This window comes from Oenanthe melanoleuca, chromosome 3, assembly GCF_029582105.1.
Source record: "Oenanthe melanoleuca isolate GR-GAL-2019-014 chromosome 3, OMel1.0, whole genome shotgun sequence".
NCBI lineage: Eukaryota > Metazoa > Chordata > Aves > Passeriformes > Muscicapidae > Oenanthe > Oenanthe melanoleuca.
Window position 1 is genome coordinate 56,918,277 of NC_079336.1, and position 21,570 is coordinate 56,939,846.

A 21,570-nucleotide genomic window follows, 5' to 3' on the forward strand; every position below is an offset into this window, starting at 1 on the left:
AAGTAGCTTGGCCTTAGCTGTCCTTATGCTTAGAAAGCTTTCCATGACATCTTTACAAAAGTTTCCTCACTGAAAATCAAGCTGATTTATTTCTCATGTATTCTTGGTGAGGCTGGCCAACAGCTGATCCAAAATCTCTTTATACAAGCTTTTTATATACTGAAAGAATATTCTGCATTCCATTTTTGTTGTCTTTTTTCAAAGAGGTTTGTCCTTCCTTTTTTGTTCCTTCAAAGAGTCTATGTCTTCTTTTTAACTAGCTGGACAAAGTAATTCTGTAAAAGTTCTAACAATATTGATGAAAGAATTATTGTATTCTTTCATTTTAACAAATGAAAGAATATTTTATTTTTATTTGAAAATTTCTGAGTTGCACTGTTTAGTGGCTGTATTTCTTTAGTTGTTGTGTCATTCCTCATGTGTACTTGAAAAAAAAAAATACTAAAAGGAAAAACCTAACAACACAAAAGTGACAATTTACACAAGGAGAAGAAATGTAAATTAATTGCTGCTTATTTAAAGAAAACATTTGAGCCACTCTCAAAGCTCATTATTTTTTTCCATACCTGCTGTCATCATAATGTTCTATTTTGTGACTTATTTGTAAGGCATGTTTTTCAGCCAAATAGAAAAATGTGGACTTTGTTTTGCTTCACAGTTGCACCAATGTGAAAAATACAGGATGGAGCTGTTGCTTTTCTGGTAAGGATCAAGAATATGCCACATGTTCAGAGGACTGCATCACCTAAAATCAGCAACTTAATGTGTAGATACACAGTGGGGATATTGCTGGCTAAAGAAAAGAAGATGGTAAATGAATGAAGTTACAAAAAGTTGTAATACATTATCTGTTTAATTGGGTGATGTGGCTTACATTTCTGTGCCTGACTTCTGCAGATCAAATCTCCCACCTTGCACATTTGAAGAGGAGTGTGTGGCTTTTGGTTGTTGTGCTGCTGTAGGTTTCCACGTGAAGGTGCATTCAGTTTTTGGTGAAGATAATGGAGCATTTGGAGAGGCTGCGCAGTATCGGGTGTGCCAGGGAGCAGCTGTGGTCCTGGGTGGGGCTCCTGTTGGAGCTGCAGCCAGTGCCAGGGCCTGCCTGGGTCACCAGATAGCAGCCAGGAGCCATTGGAGCATCTGCAGGAAAGGGCTCCCCTCCCAGCCTTGCCCCTCTGGTGCTGGCATCTGCTGGAGCGCCTGTTGGAGGGGCTGGGCTGGTGGGGAGATAACCCTCTTTGGAAAGTGGGGTGCCCAAATGCATGAGGAGTTGTCTTTTGAGTGGACCACTCTTAATGTCCTTAGAAAAGGCTGTGGCCTTCTCCCAAGTTAAATATTTGAAATGGTTGCAGAAGGGTCTGGTGCAAGAGGGCAGGCAGGCAGCACCTTGCTCTGTTCTCCTGTGTGACACGGTCGCATGATGGTTTGCATCACCTCCAGAGTTCCTCTGCTCCTCTCAGCTGGTGGTTAGGACATGTTTGTACTTGTGCTCTCTATTTTCAGGGTGGCAAACACCCATCAACTTGGGTGCCATGAGTGCATTTAGCCTAGGAGACTTTCTGAAGCGGGGAGGTAGCTAGGTACAAATGACTTTGTTGTAGGGGAAAACTGATACTGACTTACTGTGTGATTTCAGAGCATCAGTGCTACCTCCATAATAACTAATTTATATTCATGCTGCATTTTGTTTTCTTTAATAAACTGCTACAGTGGAAGAAAACCTAGCTTTTCAAAGCTGCTCCAATCTAGTTTTGATGCCATGGCACAGGTGGAATGAAGAAATGGAACAGAAGTCGATGTTCCACTAGCTGGGGTGGGCAGAGGAACTTGGAAGCCCAAGGATGTGAGTGGGAGAAATCAGGATAAACCTGCAGGATGGCAGCATGACCATCTGTCTGTCTTGCAGGCATGGACCCAGGACATCCTCAGCTCTCCTTGTCTGGGAGATTGGTAGCAGGCAGCTGTAGCAGACAACGTTGTCCATCTCCTAAGGGCCAGGTCACACAAACTGTGGGAGTGATCCAGTGAGAAGGGAGTGGGGAGAGCTAGGCAGGCATGATGGCTGGGTGTGTGTGACAGAGCAGCTCCCCTCTGGCAGGATCTAGCCCCACTTGCAGCTCATGTTCCTGAGCATCCAGCTTCAAAAAGTCCCTGCAGCACAAAGCCACTCCAGGTGAACCAAGTGGGGCATGACTTGACCTGCCTCACAGGGATAACTGGATGGGGTTTGAGACTCATAATTGGGTAGCAGTCAGAGCAGGAACAGGTAGCTGGGGAGTGGATGGATAGCAGTAGTTGTGTAGCAGATGAAATTGGTGATGTTGATGTGAGAATAATGGAAGATAGGAAGAGGGGAAGTGATGGAAAAAAATAGCTAAGAAAAGAATATGGGAAGCACGGAAAAGAAAATAAATATATAGTGTAGTTTATGTTTTATAATTACTTGGTGAAAAAAGGTAACAGATTTGTCTCTCTAAATGAGAAGCAGCTCTTGAATGTAATTTGGACAGCTTGATGGCACCCCCCCTTGTTGCTCAGGTTGTAACATACCTACCTGAGTTGCTACACCAGGTTATGTCCATGAGGTATAGAAATTATTTGAATTTTCAATTAGGCTTTTCCTTACAGAAAGGTAGCTTTTTGTGTAGTAATGCCTGTATGCAGATGTTTCTTATCTTATTGGAAAAGGAAGTAGCAAACTTATTTCAAGGCAGACAGAATGCACTTATCTGGTGCTGTCCTTTTTTTCAATTACTGCAAGATGTGCAGCTTGTCACTAAAGAGTAAAGGCTTATTTTCAGAAAACTGTATCAGTTGAAAATGTCAATGAGTTATTTGGATTAAAAAAAAACAAACCTGAAACAGGTTTGTTTTGAAATAGAATAGATTGTATCTTGCATTTTCATGGCAAGAGAGGTGGCATGCATATGTTCTGACTGCAAGAAGAGTTAATATGGGCACCCTGCTATCTCTGACACTGAAAGAGAGTGAATTAGTCTGTGAAATGCCTGGGTCATTCCACTAACTGCAGCAGGACCTTGGAGTGCTGGGAAATTAACTGTGATCAGAGGATGTGAATCCCACTCTCTTCTTGCCTGTCGCTGTAGGTGCCCAGCACACAAGAGCCATGCAGTGGGTGTCCAGGCAGTGCTTTTGTGAGGTTTTGTGGCAGAGCTGCTGTCTCTGAGTAGGAGTGAATGCTGGCACTTGTGCACTATTTAGTTGCTGCACAGATGGAGTCAAAATGGCATCTCAGGCTGACTTCTCCATGGCTGTTTATGGCTTGTAGCTAATGTTGCTGAAATCCTTGGATAATGCCATTTCCATCACTTCAGGAGCCATTGTTCTGCTGTGTGAAGGGCTGCAAAGCATTTATCTGATGCAGGAGCAGCACAGAAATAGTGCTAAGATGTAGTGGGTTTGGAGTTTTTTTTAAGCTTTAATTTTCTTATTATGTTTCTGCTTTGTGATCTATCACTCTGTACTTGTTACAGGGCTTAACCAGTAGAGTTTAATCAAAGCTTTTGGTTAATAGAGATTTTTTTTTTTTCCTTTAAGAAGTTTGAAAATTACCAAGTGCCATTTTCCAGTGGGTTGTTTTTATAACCATAGTAGCTTGTTAATGTGTTAGCAGCAAACATAAGTGACTGCACATAGTGTCAAGAATCTGATGATTAGAACAGAAGGTTCATACATTTGTGGTGGACTCAGAAGAGGAAATCTCTCCCTTTTTTAAATGCAGAAAACTCATCTAGTATTACTATGCACTGCCTTCCCACAAGCTATTCTCAGTAGCAATACAATTATCAACATTCAAAGTGATAGCAAAAACCTTCCCCCAGCATTCCTGTGAAGTTGTGAATCACACTTCTGCTGAGATGTCTCTTGATAGATTGCATGAAATATTGTAGTTAGAGATATATAAGATGAATTATAGTATGAATGTGAACACAGTGTGAATTATGAGTTATATTTGATTTGCAGAATGCTGTCCCAGAGAAGGGCTTACCTGTTGTATTTACAAGAGTTAGTCTTGTTCAGTTATCTGGCTGGATTTGCCAGACCTGCTTGTTAATCGAACTGTATTAACAACCCATCCCAGACAGATTAAGGAATATTCCTTTCATTTTGATGTTGGAGAAGGTTAATGTAATCAAAGATGCAAAACAGTGGTATTGAATCTGGTATTTGAAGGCAGGAGCTGCTTTCCTCATAGGCAGGATTTTTAGCAAGTCATTATTATTTCATTTGTGTTTTCCATTTTTGTAACTCTGGTTTCTCAAATCTAAGTCCTTTAAAGTGAAATGAATCTAAATCTCCATGTAGGATGGTTGTTGCATATTTTCTCATTTGCCTGCCCAGAAGAGGCTGTGTGCAAGGCAGCCTCCCTGCCTGCTGCAGCTGCTTATTTGAGCAGGCATGCAGGAACTCAGTGTTTCTTCTGAATTGTTTGGAAACTGACAAGGACATCATGAGTCTGAATAGATGATGTGGCTTTATAGTTTACTTCTGTGAAATACTGATCAGAGTGATGGCTTTAACTGTTGCAGGATGTGTCTTTGTCCTTACCTCATAAGATCCTAGAGCAGGATTAAATGATATAGTTATAGTGCTCAGAGGTGCAGTATTTGGTTGGTTGGTGGGGTAGTGAGTCTTCAGCTCTTGTTTTCACAGACTGTCTGGTTAATAGTGCAGCTCCCAGGATGTTTTTGTGCAGCTTGGATAGAAGCTGCTGGGCCACCCCATGGTGCAAAGGTGCTGGAGGGGTAACGAGGTGTAGAGGAGCAGTCCTGGTCTCAGAGTGGTCTGACAGGCTTCTCCCTTGCACTTTGCTGCAGTCAGGAGCTGGACATTGCTACTGTGGCCATGGTGCTTGTAGCCCAGCTGGAGGAGTCTGCACTGTGCCAAAAGCTCTGCTTTCCTTTCCAAAATCCAGCTCTCCAGTTCAGGTATTTGTGCAATTGTGGCTGTACCTGATGTTCAGCTGGTGGCCATCCTTGGCTCAGAGGTTGCTGCCTGTTCCTTGGATTGGCCTGGCTCCTGCCCACTGGGAACCATGGTCCTGCTGCTGTGGGGCTGCTCAGTCACACTGCAGAGGAGCAGAGGTGGGGAGCAGCAGGAAACATCCTTGTTTAGAGACATCCAGGTTTCAGTGGAAATTGGATTTGAACGTTGTTGTGCACGTAATTAAGGGATGAACAGAAAGCACAGTTTTACACTTAGTGGCATAGCTTGTGATGCTGCCAGAGGTGAAGATGGATTCCTGTTGCCAGAGAGAACATACAGCAGGAGCACAGCCATGTGGTCCCATGGGAGCAGCAGGTGAGCTGTCCCAGTCACAGGAACTGGTGCCACCAAGGTCCAGCTGGCTGTGAGTGTCCCTGCCTGCTGGGTCCCAGGTCACACCCACACTCTTTCCTCTTACTCCATCTCCTCTGTCTCATCAGTTCTTCCTCTCTTTCTCAAGTATGTGGGCACAGGTGTTTGTTTTAGTGATTGCTTTGTTTTTTTTTTTTTCAGGGAAAGGGCAAGATGCTTTTGCCCTTTCTGTGGCAGTGTGTTCTTCTATCCCTGCTTGGGGGGAAACCTCATTCTGTTCTTAGTACCCTTTGATTAGGCAATGCCACCACCTTCACTGCTCAGCACAAGACTTGATTGGTGGGCTGCATCCCCAAACCAACTGGGGAAAATGGCAATTCCCCCCCAGCACAGAATATGCTGTTTTCTTTCATATATTATTTGCACTTCACAGATATTTCTCCTGGTCTGCCCCATGCTGTTTTGTTGTCATGCTTTTTTCTGACTTGGTCAAATGTTTATGTGTAAGACTTGGTTAGTTAAAGCACTCAGGCAAAATTAGCTGAAGTAGAGTTTGCCTTTTCCGATGGCAAAACAAATCATGAGGCAGTTTGAGTGAAGCCAGTGTTTACCTTGCTCACAAGTGAAGGGTCAGATTAATACTTGGCACATTGTTATGGTTTTCTTTCCTTTTAGTGCTCAAATGCCTTAGTATACAGCAGGCACCATCAAAAACTAGCCAGATCAGTTAAATTATTTCAGCAACAAGTTTCCAGAAGAATGTGGATTGGCCTTAGATGCCTGTTGTATGTATTCAACATTCTTTTTGTTTTTCATTTTTCATTTTGCCTCAGCCCACCAGGGCAGCCCCCAGGCCCAGGGTGATCAGGGGAGGACATGTTATCTCTGGTAAGAAATTTGTAGTGTGTATATTTTTTAACAAAAACAACACCAAAACGAGAATTGCAGTGGGACAAATCAGTCTGGAAACTGTCCTGGCTATAACTGTGATCCTAGGTCTCTGTTGCCTGTGAAATGTACCTTGTCCATTTTTTTCCCCTTTTTCATGTCAAAGTAACAGGCTGCATTTTTATCCCACCAATTTGTTTCAATCTATGGAAAAACAGAGATCTCTAGCTTTTTTTTTTTTTTTTTTTTTTTTTTTTTTTTTTTTTTTTCGCTTAAGAATTCAGCAGAACAGTGGTTTTGTGACACAGTTTATGTGGCACTGACCATTAACAGAGCCGTGCATTTACCTGCAAACATCTGCAGAGGTTTCTGGTCCCTGTGCCTGTTGCAGGCTCAGTAGCTGTGCCATCATGGGTTATATAGCACTAGGTTTGCTTAGGGCTCTGCAGAGACCTGCTGCCCTGAGTCCCTTGGGCTGGGGTGACACAGCCATGCCCTCTGCCACCAGGGTCTCAGGGCTTCACTCCTGGATGAACCCTGAGAAAGGGCAAACCACCTGGGGCTGGTCAGGTCAGACCCTTAAAAACTCAGGGGGTGGTCTAGGCTGTAAATTCTAGTTAATAAACACTCTGCTTTCGTGATTCAACAATGTACAAGACCTTTAAAAATCTTTATTTGCCATCCCAGTTGTACTCAGTGTTACCCTTCTGTTTTTATTTTTTTCTCTTTCATCCTCAGATTATTCCTGCAAACAAAGAGGAAATAATTCTGACCATCCTTTGTCAAAGGTAGCTAATAAAACAATGGAAGGATGTAGGCTGAAGCATAAATGGGATATTGTGGCAGATGTAGATGATTATTAACCAGCCAATGTTTCCGCAGAGGATTCTAATCATAAACACAGCGTGGAGTGATTCTGGGTGTATTAATAGCAGAGGTTTTATGGAAAATCAGAATGTGGGCTTTTTTTTTATACATTCCATTTCCTGCTTTAATTGATAGAGTGTGAAGCTTTCATGCAAATAATTTGAAAAGATTATTTTGTGTCTCTGACATTAAGTACATGACACAGGCCAGGAACAACATGTTGTAGAAGGATTTCTTGAAAAAGTTTCTTACAGTGATGCTTTTTTAGAGATGTGACTAGTGACAAATGCTAAACTCAGTGATGTAAAAAAACCAAGTGTCTGTGGTATTTGTGTCTATGTAGCCTATGTTTTAATGTGACTTTGCAAAAAAAACAAAGATTTCAGAGAGATCATTACACTGCAAAACTTGTGGGCTGTGCTTCCAGTTGTATCAAATGTCCTCTTATATAGTTTCAGTTTCATAATGTCTTGTATTACATTTTGAGATATAAAATGTTAGGTCTGTGCTGTAATCACTGGTTTAGAGTCTAAATATTTAAAATGTACACATTTCTTTCTGCAGCTCTGCTACGAGTTTGGTCCATCACTCTCCTTTTCTGAGTTTCTGAGGAGAGAATAAAGGTTAAACAGAAATCACCCAAGTGGAGCAATGAAAACTCTGCTTGACATGTTATACCTCAGCTCTGCAAATACTGAGTTCTCATATCATTTGCAATCTTCAATAGTTTATTTGTCTTATAGCAGCTGATATTTTTGAAGTGCAGAGTGTTGCTTACAGTGGGATAGAAAATGCTGTGAAAGGAAATATCATTATAGTGTTATAATACATTTAAAAGACAATATAATTGTCAATGCATGTGTTGTTTTTATAATAATTTGTACTCTGCCAGTGTCAGCCAATATATTTCAGAAATTTTGTGGCAGGAAGGGCCTCAGATTAAAATTGGAAAATAAGGGAAAATAGCAGAAGTTTAATCAAAAGATATGGACAGGACCCAGTTTCTCCACTGGTCATCCCCAGCTCTCCAGGAAAATGTTATAAACTGTAAAGCCAAAGGGGAACAGCAGTATTGACCTCTTGGAGGTCACCAATGGGTCCATCCACAGCAAAGCATTGTACTTACTGCTTGTGGTCTTTTGGAGCTTTGGAGCCTGTTTTCTGGTGGCTAATTTAAAAAAAAACCCTTCATTATTCTTGATCCTAATTTTTCTCCTTCGTTTTTTTTGTTATTTTTCTTCCTCTCTTCTTCCTTCCCCCCCTTTACCCCCTTCCCCCCCAAGCTGTATCTCTGCTAAAGAAATCTCCTTAAATTAAGCAGTCGGTGCCAAGTTAAATCATTCAATTATTGGCACTTTTGGTCTTTCCTGTGAATAAACAGAGCCTTCCTGACGGCAGGGCAGTTCCTCAGGAATTCCTTTATGGTGAATTAAGCAGAGCAGTGATGAATAACTGGGAGCAAAAGACAGTCTGAGCAGCAAACCAAATTGATTATCTAAGTCCTCAGCTAACTACTTCGGGGCAATTTTGGATGGGCTTTCCCCGATATCCCCTCAGGCTTAGGTGGAGCCTAATCTCACCCCAGGGAGCTGCTGTTGTTAATGTGTGATCAGTTATTCCTGCCCTGTTATCTGCCCTGCCTGTGTGCAGCTGGGGAGGGCCAGGGCTGTGCCATGAGCCAAGGGTTTACAGGAAAGGTCAGGAGCTGCCCTTTGCTCATGGACCCTGTGTCCATGTGGGTGATGGTGACAGGACATGGCTGTGGCACACCCAGCCCTTTGCTGCCCCTTCACCCCCTGCTCCTGCCAGGCAGCCAGTCCTGCTGATGCTGGACATGGTGACTTCCCTCTTGGCATGCTGTGACAGTTCCAGCAGCACTGGCTTTGCCATGCAGCCATTCCCTGTCCAGGTGAGGGGGCTGGTCCAACCTGCCCCAAGTGCCTTCAGCTACTCCTGTGCCCCAGCACAGAGCATGCACCTGCCAGAGGAACACAGCAGCTCTACATCCCCATCCTGCTGTGGGCTCTGGGAGAGATTAAGCTTCTGTCAAAAACCCTGGAAAGAGCCTTTACCAGCATTTTGTGTCTACAGCAAACCTGTGACCTGCCATGTCTTGTTACAGGAGAGAACAAAGCATCACAGCACGGACTGGTTTTAAGTGCACTTTACCTGGTAACAGCCTAATGTGCTCCCTACCATCTTGAGAGACTTGTCATTCCCAGCAGTCCTTTCTTTTATTTTTTTTTCTTTGACTTGTTCTGGCTACTAAGGCTATCATGTAACAGCAGAACATCAAACCAGTCTGTAGGAGTGTAGAGCATGATCTCCCCCCACTGTGTCCTGTAAAAACTAGCATCCAGTCTGATCACTATCTTGAAAGGCTAAGGTGAATCAAAGATTGTTTACTGCACACATTTTTTTTCTTCCACTGTCCTTCTGAATGGCTTTCTCTAGATTAATTTATAATGCCACCCATTATTATCCATCTGACTCCATTTGAAGAGGCTCTGGGGACACACTGGGGACGTGATTGAAGATAGAATGAGGAAATGGGATGTGGAACTCGGGATCAGAGCAGGAGAGAATGATGATTTCAGCTGTTCCTGTTTGCACTGCCAGCTCACTGTCCTGCTGAAAAGCTACTCCAGAGCTGTCTGGTATTTTCAGAGTTAAGCTGATGATAAAATATGTGGCCTCTTCAGGAAGCTATACAGACTTACTGTGAAATAAGCTTCAACATGGATTTAGGAGCATCCCCACTGTTGCTTTCCAAGGAGGAAAGACTTGAATTGGTACATTTTGCTTCCTGTGCCATTACAGCAGAGCAGCACTGGAAGTGGCAGCAGCCTCTTATTCCTTACCTTCCTCTGAAAGAAGAAAATTCAAAGGGTGCCAAGCTTTGGGGGTAACCTGAACTCACAAGCTTTAATCAGATCTGTACCTGAGGTGCCTGTATACCACAGAAATGTAGTGCCTGCTGTGGAAGGATTTTGCTTCCTGATTATTTATTTTTCAAAATTTTGTTTCTGGGGGAAAGAGGAGCAGCAGTGGATGGATGATACATGGGACACAGCAGTTAAAGCTTCTCTGTTCCTCAGCTCACTGACAGCAGACTGGCATGCACCATTTGGATTTGGTCTGGATTTTCAACCTGTTGCAGGCAATTGCTGCTTGCAGTGGCAAGTCCCAAGATGGCCAGCAAAGATAGCTTAGAAGAGTTACTTTTCTCTTGGAGGACAGAGGAAAGGAAAGGACTGTGGGAAGCTGTATTTCATTATCTTGGATATATTGAACAGAAGTAAATAGTGACACTGGGCTCTGCCTGCTTCTGGGATTAAGTTCTCAAAACTATTCTCTGGGGCAGCATGCTTCCCTCCAGTAAATATTTAGCTAGCTGCATTTTCATCAGAATTAAAAAGGAACTACCCTGCTATAGATGGCACATACTTAGCAGATTGTGGAGAAATGGTAGATAATGTGTGGAGATAGGCTGGGTGGGAAATAAAGTTCATAGACTGTCCAGATCCAGTTTTTTTTTACTTGTCATGCCTTTATACATCAAGTCAGTCTGATGTAGATTTTCAGGTTGCCTGGTACAGAGGTCACACATGGAAGAGTTTGTCACATGCTAAATTTTGTATTCAGTTTCTTTGCTCCTTAGCACTATTTGTTAGAGAAACATATAGAGGGAGCATGGGAAGCTTGGCTGGGCTCTGGCCAAGGAGTTGCAGCTGGCCTCCTAATTAAAGAAAAAGAAAATGATATATAGGCCTGTGGGGATCTGTCAGACACAGATTTATTGGGCAGGATGGAAGGGACTAAAAGCTATCACCACCACTCTGTCAGCCCCTCCCCACACAGTGCACGTGCATCGAGTTCCATGATACGTCTGCAGCCTTGCAAAAATCATCATCTGGAGCACTCTTATCTCCATGCTCCCTGCTTCCTTCCCTGTTTGTAGCTCCTCCAAATTAATGGATTCAAAAAGGAAATAATGTGCAAAATAAATTTATCCATATCAAAATAAGGGATTCTACAGGTTAGGGTTGTTAGGCCTTTGCTGTCTCCTAGTTCTTCTCAGACATCAGAAAGGGAAAATGCATCAAGATTGCTATTGATGAAAAGGAGAAGCTGCAGCACCAGTTAGTTGGAATATTTTAAAAGATTTTTTAAAAATGAAAAGTCTTTCAAAAGGAAATGTGCTGATTTATACAGATTTTTGCCATGTTTGGGTCCCCAGTTCTTGGGATATTGCCTGGAGAGGATAAGGAAGAGGGACCTGTTCATCCTAAGAGTCTCTGCACTCTTCTGTTGAAAAGCTTCCCTCATGATCTTTGTTAATGGGGAATAAAAAGGCAGGGGGCCAGAACCTTACAAACAAAGATGACAAAAACCTTTTTGTCATTCATTTGTGCAGTTAATGTTCTTTAGCTACCATCCTTTGGACTTCTGATGCTTTTGCCCTCCCTGCATAGTCCAGTCCTTCCACAGGGACTGCAGGCAGAGATGTGCAGAGAGGGCACAGGTTTTGTACAGTTTACCTAATAATCTCACAGGTGTAGGAGCACAGTTTGTCCCAGGCTAATCTGAAGAAAATTCAGAGCTGGAAGTGAAATCCTGGCTCTGCAGGAAGTGATCTCATGCCAACTTCGGTCTAGTTGGGATTTCACCTTCAGGAATATGAAAGAAAATTAAAAAAAAAAAAAAAAGTGCTTTTTGAAGGGAGTAAGTGTCATTTAAGCCTTAAACAGTAGTTGAAGGTGCAGGACCTCAGTGGGATACAGATGTGTTAGAAGTTCAGTTTATGCTGAAAATGCTTTTCTAATATTTCTGGTGTGTAGAAACCCGAGTGCTCCATTGTGTACTCTGGCTGCAGTATTCTGCAGTCTCTGCACCACCCTAACATATGTTTCTCAAAGCTGGGAGAACTGTTGCATATTTTGTCATTCTTCATTCCATGACACTGTTGATGCAAACCAGGACAGGAAGCTGTCTGGGATAATGATACATCACTTATTTCTGTTTACTTTTTTACCTTTTCTCCTTGTTCACTGGAAGTTAGAAAGCATTAAAGCCAAAAAAGTTAGAACATAGAAGTGGATAAATGCTTCCCTTTTGCAAGAAACTGTACACATTTTCTTTAGTGCTCTGTATAATGTAACTCTTAAAAAAAGAAAAAAAGATAAAAGTAGTGTTAAAAATTGTTTTATAGGTAGTTTCCTTTTTGACCTTGCTGCCTGAATGTGCTTACAGGAGAAGCTGATCAAGAGATCTCAAGAGTTGCAGCTTCCTGGGATTGTCTTTCAGAGGAATGAAGAGCAAAAGAATAACTTTCCATCATGAAGTATGTGCCACTATATATTTTCAAGTGTCCTTAAAAGACTTTTCTTTGGGCATAATCAAGTGGATTCAAGGACCCAAGAGGTCAGACCAACAAATAGATATCAGTCCTTAAGCTGTCTGGGTTTTTTAAATGGAAGTCAGCAGTTGATCTCAGTAACATTTCCTGTGTTAAAAACTGGCATGCCTTCTGGTGCTGGTTTGCTATTGGGGTTATTTACATTAGGAAGTAGAGTAACCTTCAGAATTAAGTATTTCTTTTAAGAAGAATTGTTCCTTTATGGTGAATATATAAAGTCCTCCCTTCAGCAAGCAGCTGGACTCCAGCAGCAGGAGGCAGTAGGATTGATCTTCTACTTTTCCTTAACATCTCAGTCCACTTTTCAACTATGACTTTACTGAGACAGCACTGTCTTGATTTATCTCTGGGCCAGGATAAAAACATTTCCCTCCATGACCTTGAATTTCTTCACTCCTCCATCTGCTGTTTCATCTTCCCAGCAAAAGCAGAGCCCAGCCACTGACTGGCTTTGCTACACACTCTCTGTTTCCAGTCCTGGCAGCTCAAATGCTTAGCTCCCAGAGCTGTACATGGAGGAAGGCAATTGTGTTCACCAATTTTCAAAGACATTTTTATTTCCTTAGTTTTGGCAGGTTTGTTATGTAAAAGCTGGTGTGTGTGCTTCACTGTAAGTGAAATTGGTTCCTAGGGTATCAAGATGGAGCCCTTGAATGTTGTTTTCTCTGCTGCTGTGGTACCTCATCTGTATTTGAGTAGTTAGCTGCATTTGAAGATGTTTGTTTTCAACTAGGAAGTTAATTTGCAAGTACTAGTGCCACAAATTCATCACTTCCCCTGCTGTATGAATGGACATAAAGAGACTGTACCATGACCGTGGGGATTGTGTGCAATCTTCCCTTCTCTTTTCAAAACTGTGTTTATTCTGTTCTGGAAAAATGACAACAATAAAAATTAGTCTACTTTTCAGGTGGATATCAGAGTTAAGTGGCATTGTATATAACTGTCCCTGTGAGAGGACCAGCCTTGGAAAAAGAGGGGTTTGGGGTTTCCACCGCATGCAGTCTGTGCAAGGAGGTCCTTGTATGAGTGCAGCTATTGTATGAACATGAAGCAGTAATTGGCATTTTGTCTGATTCTTATTATGAATTCTCATTACCTTCATGTGTGGCCTGGGAGGGAAGTGGGAAGGGAGGGCAGAACAAACCAACCCACTTCCCTCCCTGGTGGTAAACCAGAGTTTTAAATGTGAACTGATTTGGGGTAGGAGAAAAGCAGACCAGCATCTGGTGTGTCTGGCTGCAGGCTTTTGCCATGTTCAAATCCTGTGTGTTTGTGGAAACTGGGCTTCCTCAGCATGGAGAGTTTAGTGACTTATGCTACCATCCTAAGAGTCACCTATGTATGGTAGTAGTGAGTGTGTTAAACTCATTTTTTACTGCGTACAGGTTCTCTTCCTAGAGCAGGATTGGTTCTCCAGAGTTATTTACTCTGCTAAGTTTTGTTTTGCAACTCAGAAACTGTCATAGTTATCTTTTTTTTTGCACATCAGTAAATCATGTTATAAGGAATCATTCCTATTTAAACATTTGTGTGATTGTACCTAATTTTAGCAAATTCTTAATCTGGCATTTTTTAGTGTAAATTTGCATGTGGCATTTTCATGACATCCTAATTTAAGTGCCAAGTTTTTTGTTTTGTTTTTTCTTTTTTTATTGGGTTTTTTTTTTTTTTTGAGATTTGAGTTGTATATAAAATGTATAAACAATGTATTTACTCTATTTTGTTGTCCAGAATGTCTTAAATGTGGTGACTGCAAAACAGAATGGAGAAAGTTTTTCAAAATATGCAGTTATTTAATGGAACTAACAGAAATACATTCAAAAGAAGTGTGACTTGGCTGTCCTCCTTCTAGCCCCTTCCACACCACCCAGTCAGGCTGCTGCCACTGGGGAGAGAAGCTGGAACTCAGCAGAGCCCTGGGGCTCCAGGACCACTGTCCATAGACACTGAAGATGTCCCAGCCTCCAGCTCCTTATGAAATGTCTAAGTGATAAGTGTGGAGACAGCTAATGATACCTGGAAGCTGTGGGATGTTGGTCAGAAAAGGGAATTTATTATGGGAGAAAATGAGCAAGTAGGACAAGTGATGAGTATTTGGGGACAGAGCTGAATAAAAAAAAAAAAAAAAGTAAAATTTGTCAGGTGGAAAATGTTTTTTAAAGTAAATAAAAAGGAGGCACATTAAGATGCACAGTCTGAGCACCATGTATCTTAGGTTTTTTTGAGGTTTTCATATAATTTTAGCAAAATCAGTTGTCTTAAGTGCTCTGGACTCCCCCCACTCTGCACTGTCAGAGATGTTTGGTGAAAACTTTGTGAACACAAAACAGTTTGTGAATTTTGTTCAGGTCTTGACAACAATTTTATGGAGTGATTAATGACCTATGTTGCTGTAGTTGTAGGTTTCCTCTTCTGTCTGTTGGTGTTGTAAGTAAAACAGGTATAGCTTTTGCAAAAAAAATCCAAAACCCAAAAACCCAATTAAAAAAAAAAAAAACCACACAAGAAAAGCCACCAAAAGACAAACCCAAAACCCAGGGATGCATTCTCTTAAGGGGCTACTTCAAAAGATAAAGTATAATGGAGAGGTTTTCTCCCAAAAGCTGAAGGAGGAAGAATATTTAAGTTACATGATCTGTAGGGTAATGTCATGTGGCCCTTAAGAACTGCTTATCTTGAGTGCTTGAAGCAAGGAAAAGCAGAGTAGATGCTTCCCAGTGAACCAGCAGAGGAAGGAGAGCTGTGCTAGTTATTTTAACTCTTGGTTAGGCAAATAGGATTAGCTATGGGAGATTAAAATGATCAGATCTGAATTTTACTTTAATATAAGTAGGACCATATGTCTTTGGGAAACCCCATCTGGTTTCAGGCAATCTTGGTGAGAAAATGAGACAATTTCAATGCTTTTGTCATTTTTTGTGGGTGTTTTTTTGGGATGAGTGGGGGCTTGCCACAGTTTGAGTTTGTTCAGTTCATGAAGTGCCTGCTGGATTAATCCTCTGTAAGTGAAACATTTTGTTTTTGTTTTCCAACTTGTCAGCTTTACACTATGTTTTCTAAAGAGACAGAGACAGCTTGAAAATTGAAGGCTCTAGCAAAGAAAAAAGAGACCTTATAGTCCATCACTTTACACAGCCTTCATTGTCTTCAGAAAAATCTTCTGTGAACATTTTTTGAAAGGAAATAGGGAACAGTGGCAATGGTGGATAATGTAACTAAGTTACATAAGTCATGAACATCTTCAATGTGTTCTTGAAATGCAGGTTTCTCAGTTCCTCTGTGTTCCAGGGTGGTCACGGGTTCAGTCTTCATCTAATATACAGAGAAAGCAGAGAAACAGATTAAATTGTGTGAAATAGGTGAATTAAACACAGCAAAACAGCTTGGTTCTCCTTTTCCCCCAGCATTTCCTTATTTTCTTCAGAATAATTGCAGTGGTTTCATTGGAGTTACTCCTGATGCAGGGATGATGGTCTGGCATTGTTGTTGTCTTTTTCCTGCAGCTGGACTTGTAGGTGTCACCAGCCTATTTGTTTTTTAATAGTACAAAAGTTAGTTGTTGATTTGTTTTTGTTTTTTTCCTTTTAGAGAATAACCTAATATTAATTTTAAAGGAAAATCTTATGTATGACCTCATGGTTTAGAGTCAGCCAAATATGAATTCATAAGGTTTTGCACTTAGTTTTTCTGAGAAGGGGTTCATCTTTTCTGTCTTAGCCACCCCCAGTTCTGCTGTGGACCTGGAGCTTGCAGGATAAAGTTACTGTTTTATCTGCCACCTCATTTGGATCTTGAATGGTTACATCACCTCATAGAGCAAAAAATGGCAATATAAACCAGAAAAAACAATACTGAGAGAGACTTGTATTATAAGAGAAAGTGAAAGAACCTGGTGATTCTAGTCCCTGGGGAGGGGAGAGGAAAAAGCAGTACAATGGGCTGAGCAGCACAAGCCAAGTACAGGAAGAAAATTGCTGTTTATGGGCTTCCTAAGAGTACCTACATTAAGCTTGGTGTAGTATGAGAAATGCAGTAATACAGAAAGAAAGGGAAAATTGATAGTTCTAAATATAAATCTGTGCATAGCTGGAGAGCCACATAGTGCTTTTCTCCATGGAAATTGCATTTCCTGGGTAGTAAATGGTACTTGTGGAGTCATAAGAAATTCTGTTTCCCAGAGTAACAACACGGTGCGTGTTGTACACTCAGTCCATGTACACTTGCCAGAAATGCCATCCTCTGACTCAGTTCTCTGAGCTCAGGTGTTTAATTAAAACCACTTCCAGTATTTTGGGAAGACTGCTCTCCCTGCTGATTCTACTTGAGACAAGCTTTGTTATAACTGTTTCTTATTTCCTCTCCCAATAAGAATGAATGGCAGAGGCATGACCAGATCTGCTGTTTGCACTCTATTCTTGAACAAAAAGTGATAGAAGCAGGTAACATCTTTCAAGGTCTTTCTGACTTGTGCATTCATTTATGTTGGTACAAAGTGGGGGAAAAGGGCTATGTGCTGTAATAGGTCAAATTTGATGCTTAGCCTGTACTTGTAGAATAAGAGTTTTCTGTAGAGACTGTTTGAAAGGGAGATGGATCTCCTGGAACAAAGTTTGATTTGTAGTTCTATCCTTAGGAAATGCACATGCATCCATTTGTGTTTGTTTGTATTTCCTTGTATTTCAGAGCCAAGGAGAAAGACATTTTGCCTGTTCCTGCCAAGGGATGTAAATAAAGCAGCTGCTTTTTTTCACTGTCTGTAATGGCCAATGATAAAGGGCACCAAATGGGTGAGCCAGTGAGCTGCATGTACTAGCTTTGGTTTTTAGTGATGCTGGGCCTGTCTCCATGCCAAGGCAGAGGGGCTCTGGCCTTGTGGGGAGTTTGTCAGCTCAACTTTTGACCAAAAGCTCTAGTCAGACTCCTGCCATGGCACTGGCCAGCATCTCCATTTTGCCATCAGCCTGTGGCTAGCAGATGGTGGTCAGTCTTTGGCTTAAGGGCTTCTCAGCTTCTGCTACCAGGAGTGTGAGGATGAATTTCTGCCTCCCCTTCTTCTCTTGCATGTTTGTGTAAGTAGTTCTGAACATCACCTCTTCTGCAGTAACAATTTTCTTGAGCAAAAGGAAAACCACAAACCACCCCCCCAAAAAAAACAACAAAAACACAACAACTCCTCTGTCCCCCAAAACACTAGACCAGCAGTTCTCCTGCTTTTCTGTCTCTAAACTCTGGTGAGGCCACATCTGAGATACTGTGTTCACATTTGGGCTCCCCAGTAAAAAAGAGAAATAATGGTATTGGGGAGAGTCTGATGAGGGGCCATAAGGATGATGATGGACTGGAACACCTCTTGGATGAGGAAAGGCTGAGAACTGGGATTTTGCAATCTGGAGAAGGCTCAGGGGGATCTCAGCAACATATAGAAATACCTGAGGGGAGGGCACAAAGAAGATGCAGTCAGGCTTTTTTCAGTGATGCCTGGCATCAGGACCAGAGGCAATGGGCACAACCACAGGAGTTTCTCTCTGAAAATCAGAAAACACTTTTTAAAATGAGGCATGACCATTGGTTAATTGGCCATTTTAATTTCAATTTCCATTTCCATTTCATTTTCATTTCCATTTAATGGAATTGTTTATAGTTAAAATTGTTTATTTGCATGTACTTTGACAAAGTAACAAGGAACAAACTCAAAAACATTTGCAGTCTCTGCAAGGGCCACTACTGAGTTTTCCCTTTTGTTCATGTTGCAGTGTTTGCTTGCTGTAACAGCTACAAACTTTATAACTGGGGCTGACAAGGCATGTTAAAAGCACTGTACTATTGTCACACTGCTGTAGTTTTGCTCAGTTCTTCAGATGCTGGTGGACCAAACAAGTGTCCCCAGTGTCTGTCAGGGACATTGAGCTATGACATTCATCTTAACATTGCAAATGCAGACCACCACATGGAAAATGAGGTGCTCTGCTTTTTTTTCTCTCTCTGTGTGTTCATTTATCAAATTCAGAGTTGTCAGCTGTAGAAGTTTGTTGTGGAAAAATGAAAAATGGTAAGTTACCAAAACATCTTGCAGAATTTTATATTCTGGAGGAGGACTTCTCCCTCTCCACCAATTTCATGTTTTAAAATAATTAATTTATCAAACAGATGATTTTAAAAAACTTTTTACTATCTCCACGTACTAAAAATAGTAATTTGACCAGATTAAAATATTGTGCTGGAAGCATTTTGGAAATGCAGAGCTGAAGTGCAAGCTAGACTGTGGATTTGATTTATTCCAGACACAATTAAGTAAAACCTTGAGATCCAGATATTCCTTGTTTTTGAATATTGTTCAAAATCTAGGTCCAGACATGAATCTTGCATTGGAAGGTTGACTAATATATATATATATATATATATATGTATATCTTTGGGGGATGTTATTTAACAAGATTTGTTTGGACCTGGAAGGGAATGGCTGCTTAATATTTTTGATGAATAGAGAGGAGTTAAGGATTTCCTGGGGATGGTCCTGAGGTCATCTTGCATTTCACAAATACATTCTGCAAGAAGAGGTTGCAGACTGCCCCATGTGTATTCCAAAACTAATGCCAGCATTGATAAACTCAGTATGTAGTCAGTGTGTTTGGTGAACAGAGTATTCTTTTCCTGTATTTAGCACAGTTAAAGAAGGTGGCAGTTTGCTTAATGTAATCTTTCCTTGATTTTATTTTTAAATTTACTTTATTTTTTTGCAAATTTGAGAGAGTAAAGATGCAATGATCTGCATTTAGTGTACCTTAGCAGCCTGCCATAAGGTCAAGAATAAGATACCTGGAGTAAGGCATATTTTAAGGAGTATTCTGAAATGAAAAGCAGGGACTTCTTCCTCTGAGTACTTTCACTGCTTTTGCCCTGATCCAAAGCCAGAGAAGTCTTTCTGTTATCTGTGGTTGGCTTGGATTGGGCTCTATCTTAACAATGCCATTCTGTCAGCAATAATATTTCAGGAAGCTGAAAAGGCAGATGGATAAGCAGGGAGAGAGCAGTCAGGGCTCAGAAACTGCTGCCACATAGTAGACTGTTCACATGGCATGAGTGTTGTTTAGAGAGTGCTGAGCACTTTGGAAAAACAGATCTGCTGCAGCACATTGCTTAGGGATACTGAAGTCAAAGAGCATCCAAACATTGCTTTGTGAGTTGCCTTTAGTGCAAATAGAGTTAATGTTTCATTATATTTGGAAAAATGCTATAGAATTACCTTCTGGGCCTCATGGAAAAAGTGAAGCAACAGGAATGTTAGTTGTAACCCCCTTCTCAGATGCCAGGAAAGAGTCCTTGAGGCTGCCATAACCTAACAAGATATCCTGTTGAGGTCAAAAACATTTTTTTTTTTTCCCCTGATCTTTCTACCTCAGGCAAGGAGAAAGGAGCTTAAATTAGTTAGGGAAAATAGAAAACACGAAACTGATGCTCTGCTTGGTTAACTCAGATGAAGCTGGGATACACATGGGGAAAGGCTTGTGTTTCTGAGCATGGCTGCACAGGAGAGCCCCTGCTCCATGCCTGGGAGATGGGGGGAAGCAGGGTGACCGTGCCTGGCTCACTCTGCTCTCGGGAATGCAAGAGGGGCTGGGCTGGGACGAGGGTATGCAGAATTTTGCAGTGACCCAGACACCATGAACTTCTGCATGTTGGGGTTTTAAGGATTAGGTCCCTAAGTGGCTTAGCTTGGGAGGCAGTAAGTATGGGCAAAGAGGGCCTCAGAAACCCCTGGTCCCTGATTCTCTTTTGTCCCTGAGCTGGGAATTAAGTCCAGCTCTGCTGCCCACCGTGCAGCTCAGACTGGAAGTGGGAAAGGATGCCCAGCACACAGCAAGGGGAAGAGGAAATCCCTGGCCACATGACTTTGTGCAGATGGTCTTGGGCTTCTCACATAATCCTCTGCTTTTGTTTCTTGGGAGAGACCCCACCTCTCCTTTGCCTGAGTGTCAGCTTGTGTAGGAGGCTCAGTGGGGGAATCTTGCTGATTTAATCATTCCTTACATGTTGTTTGCCTGTGTATGGGACAATTGGGCCTGTAACAATCAATCTTGCACGCTCTCAAATAGGAAAATGCCACGTATGATCTAAGCTACATGCTGAAATGTGGTTATTGGAAATGAATTTTATGGCTGAATAGGCCAGCATCATGTTGTCTCTCTGCTTTTTTGGGCTTTTAGTTATTTAATCACAATGTCATGCCGGCAGAAGATTTTATGTTTTTCCATTTAGCTCACTGACTTAATCTTCTGCTTCTGGAAATGTTTATATGCAGATGACAAAATAAAGATTTTGTAAGTAAACTGGTGGCTTACTTTTTGATCATGTTAATTGAAAGGCTTATCTTTGCAGCAACTCTTTAAAGAATAAGCAAGGAATTTTCAAACTCCTCTTATATGCATTAAGGTAATTAATTTTTGCTGTTTCTTATTCATATTGTGGTTGCTTAAGAACAGAAGTAACAGAATTAATTTGGAAGTGTTCTCCTTCCATGTTTCCTTCCATCAAATTGGCAATTCTCTATAGCTGTTGTGTTCTGAATGGTAATCTACCAAATATTTACATGTCTTCCCTTATAGCTTTTGAATGCATTTGTAAATCTCTTTCTTCTCACACATGGTCTGTGTTTTGGTAAAAGAGGTCTAATGCAGACATTCCTAATTACTGCACTAACATTCCTTACGAAGTTTACGTGAGGAACTCTGTTCAGATCTTAGGTCTTGAAGAGATTCCAAATTTTGGAGGCTGTGAAGAAAATAAGACTGTCCTGTTGATTTTAAGACTTGCATTTTCTTCCCATGTTGAGAAAGGCTAGGATTAGATGAGATAATTACTGCTGCAGAGCATGTTTGATTTCTCCTAAGTGACTGAGAAATAATCCATCACAGGTAAAGCTGCTGTTAATAGTAGCATTCCCCTTCATTTTTATGTATGTTAGAGGTGGGAATATTTCTGAAAGATCTGGCTTTTTAGCTATGAGTGTCACTTGTCTGTAACCTCTGTGCTGCTACTCTGTTTTGTTTATACCTGTCATCTATCATATGGTAGAT

The 21,570-nt window shown here is 41.4% G+C and overlaps 1 protein-coding gene across 2 annotated transcripts in view; it reads left to right on the top strand.

The window, feature by feature from the left end:
* TIAM2 (TIAM Rac1 associated GEF 2) overlaps window positions 1–21,570 on the top strand; it is a 164,671-nt gene that overhangs the window by 40,210 nt on the left and 102,891 nt on the right. Inside the window, exon 3 of one of the 2 annotated variants that reach the window (XM_056487234.1) lies at window positions 12,328–12,418. The exons of the other annotated variant lie outside the window; for it this stretch is intronic. The gene's annotated coding sequence lies outside the window, so the exon portion shown is untranslated. The remainder of the gene's footprint in view (window positions 1–12,327; window positions 12,419–21,570) is intronic. 2 annotated transcript variants of the gene reach the window in all.